This window comes from Sminthopsis crassicaudata, chromosome 3 (assembly GCF_048593235.1).
Source record: "Sminthopsis crassicaudata isolate SCR6 chromosome 3, ASM4859323v1, whole genome shotgun sequence".
Classification (NCBI taxonomy): domain Eukaryota; kingdom Metazoa; phylum Chordata; class Mammalia; order Dasyuromorphia; family Dasyuridae; genus Sminthopsis; species Sminthopsis crassicaudata.
In genome coordinates, this window is record NC_133619.1 from 28082696 (window position 1) to 28090389 (window position 7694).

General features: G+C 40.8%; 1 protein-coding gene across 1 annotated transcript in view; it reads right to left on the reverse strand.

Moving 5' to 3' along the window:
• The window catches only part of SLC7A14 (solute carrier family 7 member 14), a 139307-nt gene that overhangs the window by 71034 nt on the left and 60579 nt on the right, over nucleotides 1-7694 (reverse strand).

Below are 7694 nucleotides of genomic sequence, written 5' to 3' on the forward strand. Positions count from 1 at the left end.
TACTGCTGTTTGACTGAGTTCCCTCTCCTCAGAGACTTTTGAACAGAGGCTGCATAAGTTTGTTGGTTGGTATCGGAGAGGGATTTCCTTTTTAGCATTTCATTGGGTGGTAGCCTCTGAAATTGTCCCCAGCTCTGAGATTCTAGGTCTGATTTAAATGTCTCCCCAAAGTCCTCAGGGTGGAGGTCTACCCTCCAATGGGCTGTGATAGCTTGAGGGTATTTTGAGATGGACATGTATCCCAGAGTCCCTGCAGGATTTCATGGAATCCCTCTGTGGATTTTTGGGCACGTCAGGGTACTTAATTATTTTGAGAACATTTCTAGGCCCCATTAGGGTGTTTGAAAGTCTAGACTCCTCTACATTCAAATACACAAGTACCTTCTTCTAATAATCTGCATGCAAGTACACAGCCTTCTTCTCATACTCCACATACTCTCCCATATTCCACAGACTGCCTTTTTCTCATAATCCCCTGCCTGATTTATTCCCCACTCTCCTGCCATTGGCCATGAGCCAGACTCAGCATATCCTTTGTTGACTTAGATGCTAGGGTGTGGCCAAGTGACCTTCCCTGTAACTTAGCTCCTTCCCAGCTGGAATAGAATGACTAATGTGCTAAAGTCTGACAGAATCAAGAAAACATTAACAACAGAAGTTTCTAGCCTGCCATCAGATAGACAGACCAATTGCTAGCAACTGTTCAAAAAAGAAAAATGAAAATCAAAGAACCAGAGCTTCCCAGAGCTAAAAGCCTTTGGCGACCATGTTAATTTGAGGCCATCCATGCTTAAAGAAGAACCCATACTATACACAACTGAGTAATGGTCAAGGAGAGCCACCTTGAGAGAGGTTACTTTGTGTGCCTCAGTTTCCTCATCTGTAAAGTGGGGATAATAGTAGCATTTACGTCTTAGGGTTATTATGAGGGTAAAATTGGATATTTGCAAATCACTTTGCCAGAGTTTTAAAGAGTGTTGTATAAATGCAAGCTATTATTATTAAAGAGTTGGTAGAATGAGTTTTGTCTATCTATCCTTTAATAATTGCAGGTGCATTGACAGAGAGAGCCAATCACCCAATCAGTGCTCAGGAGGCATCCTGTTCTAGTAAAAAAGCTCACTGGATCCAGAATTAGGAAAATCTTTGTTCCATCTTATCTCTGACATTTATTAGTCTCATAACCAGGGGAAACTTACTTATCTCTTCTGAATCTCAGTTTGTTCATCCACTACATGGGTAAATAATGCCCGGTTTAGCCCTTTCATAGAACAAAAGGGAAATAGTAGGTATAAGGTGCTTTGCAAATGTTGAAGTGCTTTTTATTAAGACCAGACAGTGAGGATTGGAAGGAATCTCACCAAGGCCAACCCTGTCATTTTACAGATGAGAAAACTGAGGCCTGAGGAATCCACCAGGGTCTCTCAGGAAGTCTGAACCCTGGTCTTCTGATTGCAAATCCAGCCCTTGTTTCCTCTTAGCCTCCACAGGTTTAGCTTACAAGGTTTTGCCATGATTTTAATGACAGGGACTACTCAAAGAATCATAGGAAAAATCAATAACTATATTTGGATGCTGTCCAAAGGTGGCGAACAGTAGCTGACTTAGTCATTACCAGACCGGTTTAGGAATAATAAACCTTTGTGGACTGGATGTGGATTTTGGAAAAAGTAAACATTTTCTAAGTGGTTTGATATAAAACTTTCCTTATTATAGATCTGAAGGGAACCCAGAGGCCTCTGGCTTAAATTCTTCATTTAACAGGTAAGGAAACTGAGACCCAGGTTACTCAGGTACTAGGTGTCAGAGATAGGATTTGAACTCAGGTCCAATGAGTGCTCCAGCTGGTAGTCATCCTTTCCATTGAATCTTCCTTTATCTTTGCCCCTGTGTTCCTGTCCTCTTTGAACTCTCTTAGTATTTATTTCATTTTTGTCTTTGATTCCAAGGGCTATATCAATATGGGCATACAGTAGGTGTTTAATGTAGATCTTAATAGCATGTACCTTCAGAATAATTATATGTAATATATGTAATTATATATAGAATAAATATAAAATAAATGCAAGGTAGTTAGGGAGAGCATTCACTAATAATTAATAAATTTTGTCTGATTACCTGCCTAGGCAAGAGAGTAGATTCTGGGAAAAAATTGTCCCACTTGATGAGCTCTTACTATACTGGGCATATATATAAACTATATATTCATAATAATAGATGATGTGGGAAATTCAGAAAAAAGAAATAAGAAAAAGCCTAGAGCTTAGCTTTTCCAAAGAGTTCTTAGAATACATTGGTCACTCATCTTATTTCCTTCATAGGTTCCTAGATCTCGAAGGTACCTTGGAGAGCATCTCATGTCTTCATTTTTACAGATAAGGAAACTGAAGCCCATGAAGCACAAGGTCACATGGGTGGCAAGCTGTTAGAGGTGAGATTTGAATGCAATTCTCCTGACTTCAAACCCAGAGCTCCTTCTACAATATCATGTGTCCTTATCATCTGCGTCATTCTGAATTCATTTTATAATTAGGATAGTTTGAAGTGCTTGCAAAAATTTGTATTAAAATTAGTTGTTCATGTCTTCTGGACCTACAATTGACAGAGTAGATATTGCTTCCTACAGGGATGTCAATCCAGTATTTTAGATAAGATTGTAATTTTCTTCATAGCGGCTTTTCTCTGTTTTTTCTACCTGTGGCAGGTGACAGATGTATTGAGAAGTCTCTTTTCATGTCCTGATTTACACGTAGCTGGAACAATGAATTCTCTGGCACAAGTTGAAGAGGGGAACATGAAGAGGGGGGTCTTCTCAAAGCAAGGGGGTCTCCTCAAACCTGTTCTGTCTAGGGGCTGTAGAGAAAAGAGCATGGGGTGGGCAGAGCTCTGTGGGAAGCTTCACTGAGGCTGAAAGGCATGTTTGAGGTGCTGGTCCTGAGCTATTTAACTACGTGCAGTTCCTTGATTGCTGGGAGAGGCCTTTGGAAGGCCAGCCTGAAATAGAAACCGGGTGACCGACTGGACTCCTAGGGTCCAGTGCCCACATCCTGCCTCAGCTTGGCAAAGACTGGGAACAGCCAAACAAGAAAACCGGCTGTTAGGTTATCTAAATAATCTCTATTTCTTAAGACAACAATCTTGCTGCTATGAAAAAACAATCCAAGATGAGTAGTCGGGACACTGAGAACCATGTTTAAGCGATGTGGGAGCCCTGAGACAGACATCCTGGAAGAGAGACTCTTCCCATCACAAGCCTTAAGGCCAGTGCATCAAAGAAAGAGGCGACCTTTGTTCTGTACCCTCTGTTGCCCGCATTATTTCCTCCAGGTCTTGAGAGCTTCGAGTTTATTGCAGACTGAGTTGGGCAAATCAATCGACCAAGAAAGTGAGAATTGAGGATTGTAGCCAGAACCATTCCTAGGGCAGGGCAGCTTGGGCTTCATCTCGGGATGCCAACATTTGGTAGGGGATTGCCTTTATCCCTTCAGCAATGCTCTGACTAGGTATTTCAATGCTATATGATGTGACTGCCACCAGGATCTCTTGCTGTGGTGGCCCTATCCCATGGTCCATCTTCCCCTGCTGTTTTTCCCCTGCCTCTAACTTCCCCCCCCCCTAATTTCCTGGGGTTGAAAAGTTGGGGGAATGCAGATGGTAATTAATGTCATGGGGGAACAGGCTAGGAAAGGACCACACCCAAAGTAAGGTAACTACCTGACAAAGGCAGACTGCTTTCTTCACTCTACGCCATGCCACTGGGCTTAAGGACTCATGTTCTACCTGCAATGTTCAGTGTGTGCTAGCAAAGCGGGATCTTGAAGCTTTCCCTTGCCCTCTTCCCTGACAACTCCCAGCTGCCTCCCTGTGAGACACAAGGCATCATGGTTCAGGTCTCTGTTAGGTCTATTTTACAACTGATTTATTCCAGGCTCTAGAATTCTTAATTATGGCTCTAAATAGAGCAGGAAATAAAAATATGAAATTCAACAATTGAGCCCCAAATCCAGAAATAACATAATGACATAGCCACTACCCCAATTCAATCCCTCATCACCCCTCACCTGGCCTGCATTATCATAATAGCCTCTGAATTCATGGCCTTTCACAGCTGTCAGAGGGACAGTCCTGACTTCTCTGCTTCTGGATCAAAATACAATTTCCTCTGGTAGCTAAAGCTTTGCAAAATAGGACTCCCATGTCCCTTTCTGGGCTGATTGCACATTATTCTTCCCCCATTCATTTTCTGGGCCTGCCAAATTGGTCTTTTTACTCTTGCGTGGGCATGGCGTTCTCTCCAAGCCTTTGAAAAGGCTTTCTTTTATGCTTGGAATACTCTCCTCATTTCAACTTTGGAATCACTAGCTCCCTAGTGCACCTTTCCTGATCCCATTAGTGGTGAGTAATTTCTCCTCTTTTCCATTACTCTGGATATGCTTTGTATATGTTTTTAATTTAGCTAGTCGATAAGCATTTATTAATATTTATTTAGTCTGTACCAGGCACTATGCCAAGTGGTGGGAGTGTGTGTGTGTGTGTGTGTGTGTGTGTGTGTGTGTGTGTGTGTGTGTGTAATCAGCTTTAGGCTTGACTATATTCAATTTAATTCAACACACATGAATCTTCCTCCTTCCCTCCTTCTATCCCTCCCTCCCTGCCTCTCTCTCTTTCTTTCTCTCTTTCTCTTTCTTTTTTTCCTCTTTCTTTCTCTCTTTTCCTTCTATCTATCTATCTATCTATCTATCTATCTATCTATCTATCTATCTATCTATCTATCTATTTCATAAGGAGCTCTAAGGCTTAGACTCAGATAAAAAGAAATCTATGATGCCATTATTGAGCCACATCATCAAACATCAGGATCATGCTCCCTCACATGCTTCCCTGCTTGACTGTATTCTCCACCCCCTTTCCCCCATTCATCTAGAAACTCTCTGAGCTTCAGTTTCCTCATTTGTAATTTGAGGGAGGTGGACAAACTGATTTCTAGTCTTACTCAATTTTACTGCCTTTCCCCTGAGATCACCATCAGTTTATCCTATCTTTATTTTCTTTGTATGGAGTTGTTTGTATCTCTCTCCCTTTTTTCCTCTTTTCCCCATTAAACTGTAGAGTCCTCAAGGGCAAAGCCTGGTTTTTGCTTTTCTTTGTAGCACCAGTGCTTAGCACAATGCCTGACATAATAGGTACTTAATAAATGCTATAATTTACCACATAGACTCAGACCTCTACAAATTTCCCTCTTTAGCCCAGATTGCATAAATTTCAGTTATGCTGAGTCACATTCAACCTTTCATGAACAAATTAATTTGTAATAAAAGAAAATACAGAAAAAGCCAATCTGCATGCTGTGTGAGGGTAGTTGGAATTTTCTGGTTAATTGAAAATTAATTTTTCAACACTTGTTGAAAATCTTTCAGAAACCTTGCTTGATTTAGAAAGTACAGTATACACTTTTTAGAGATCTGATTGTTAAACATTTACCAGCACCCCTCTGAATACAAGTACAATCCTGGGTAATTTAGTGTTCTGGCCAATTGTGCTCTTTTTACAGTTAGTAAAAAGCTTTTTACTATCCTAATTTAGATATCAGTCACCAGGAAATGTTTCTTGAATCTCATTTGAGAACAATTTAAAGAACCTTGTTAATTTTTTTCTTCCCCTTCATAGCCACAGAACCATTGTCAATACCAGATTATGAAAAGCAGTATAAAATACATCACTGGGACATGAGATTTGCTAACTTCAAACTTTGAGAAAAGCAGAGGTGCTCTTGACTTATTATTGCCCATTAACAAAAGGGATTTTGGAAAATACTGAGTCTGGGCACACCTCAAAATGGATTATTGGTCCCCATTGCTATGAAACACTCTTGAAAACTTAGAAGAGAGTAGCACATGATTAATGGAGAAGCAGCAGAGAGTGGAAATGAGTATTAATAAAAGCCAAATGAGAAAGGATGGGCTCATTACCCATCTGAATTCTTCTACATCTCGAAGATAGCATCCTACATTTCTTAATCTTACTTAGAACTCTTAAAACCAGAAATTTCTCCTTTCACAAGTCAGGAATTCAGTTTTGGGACTGGAAGGGATCTCAGCTGTCTAGGCAACCCCTCCTCTTACAGTGAGGAAGCTGAACTGTAGAGAGTTAAAGAGAATTGCCCAGAGCCACAAGCAGTAAGTATCAGAAACAAGATTTGAATCCAGTTCCTCTGACTCCAGAGTGGGTTTCCATTGAGCCACACTGCTCTCAACTACTGTAATAACATCAGTCTTTATGACTCATAGTCAATGAAACCACCTTTTTTTTTTTTTTAGGAAAAATATTCATGACTTCAGACATTTAATAGCTATGTGGCTCTGGACAAGTCAGTAAATCTTAGTTTCCCATGGGTAAAATGGGAGGGGGCTTATTAATAGCACCTATCTCCCAAAATTCTCGTGAGGATCAAAGGAAATGATCTATGTGAAGAGCTTTGCAAACCTTAAAGCAATAAACATCAAGCTATCAATGCTGCCATCATCATCATCATCATCATCATCATCATCATCATCATCATCATCATCATCATCATCACCATCCTCCTCCTCCTCTTCCTCTAGCCTTTCCAGCTTGATAAAACCTCTAAGGTATTGTGCTCAGATGATGCAACTTCATCCAGGGTCAGCTCTACCCAATGGGAATCATCAGAGGAGAATTTCAGTGGATAAAGATCAGTTGACTTGATTTCATATTTATGATTTCTCCCAATATCCCTTTGTGTGTGTGTGTGTGTGTGTGTGTGTGTGTGTGTGTGTGTGTGTGTGTGTGTTTAGGGAGAGGAGCAGGCAAAAGAGGGAAGAGAGGAAGACAATTGGTTCTATTGTTGCACCACAGAATTGTATCTAAGTGTGTGTGTGTGTGTGTGTGTGGGGTTTTCCTGGGTCCTGCTGATCTTGTTGTTTCTTATAACTTTCCTAACTCGCAGTCCCTCCATCAAAATGTTAAGCCAACATTGACTTGGAGCTTTGAAGCCAATTTAGCCTTTATGACAGGAAATCCTCTCTGGGAGGATGGGAGTTTGGGAATGGATTGCTCAGAGGCAATGGATTTCCCCTTCCTGGAGATCTTCAAGCAAAGCAGAGGACAGACATTTTGTGTCCTGTGGTCCATGAATATGGTTTTTAAAAAATACCCATTTTTGAGGTAGAAAATGAAACAGTCCCTGCTCTCTAGGAGCTCCCTCTCCATCTGGGCAGGGCTGGTGTTGGGCTTCTAAAGTCTCTGGCAATTTGGGATCAATTGTTGACATGGATATTGCTTGTTCATAGCCTTTAACCATTTATCCATTGGGAAATGGCTCATTGTAAATTTGAAGCAATTCCTTCTATAAGTGGCAAATGAGACTTTTATCAGAGAAATTTGTGCCTGGAACTATGCATATTTAAATTATTTTTATTGCAGGTAAGGTGAGGAGAGAAGATACATGCTTGTAATAAAAAAGGAAGGGGAAGGAGGCAGCTTGATGGTGCAGTGACAAAGCACAGGCCTGGACTCAGGAAGCCTCATCTTCTGAATTAAAACCTGGCTTCAGATACTAGCTGTGTGATCCTGGGCACATCACTTAACACTATTTGCCTCAGTTTCCTTATCTGTAAATAAGCTGGAGAAGGAAATGGCAAACTAGTATATTATCTTTGTCAAGAAAATCTCAA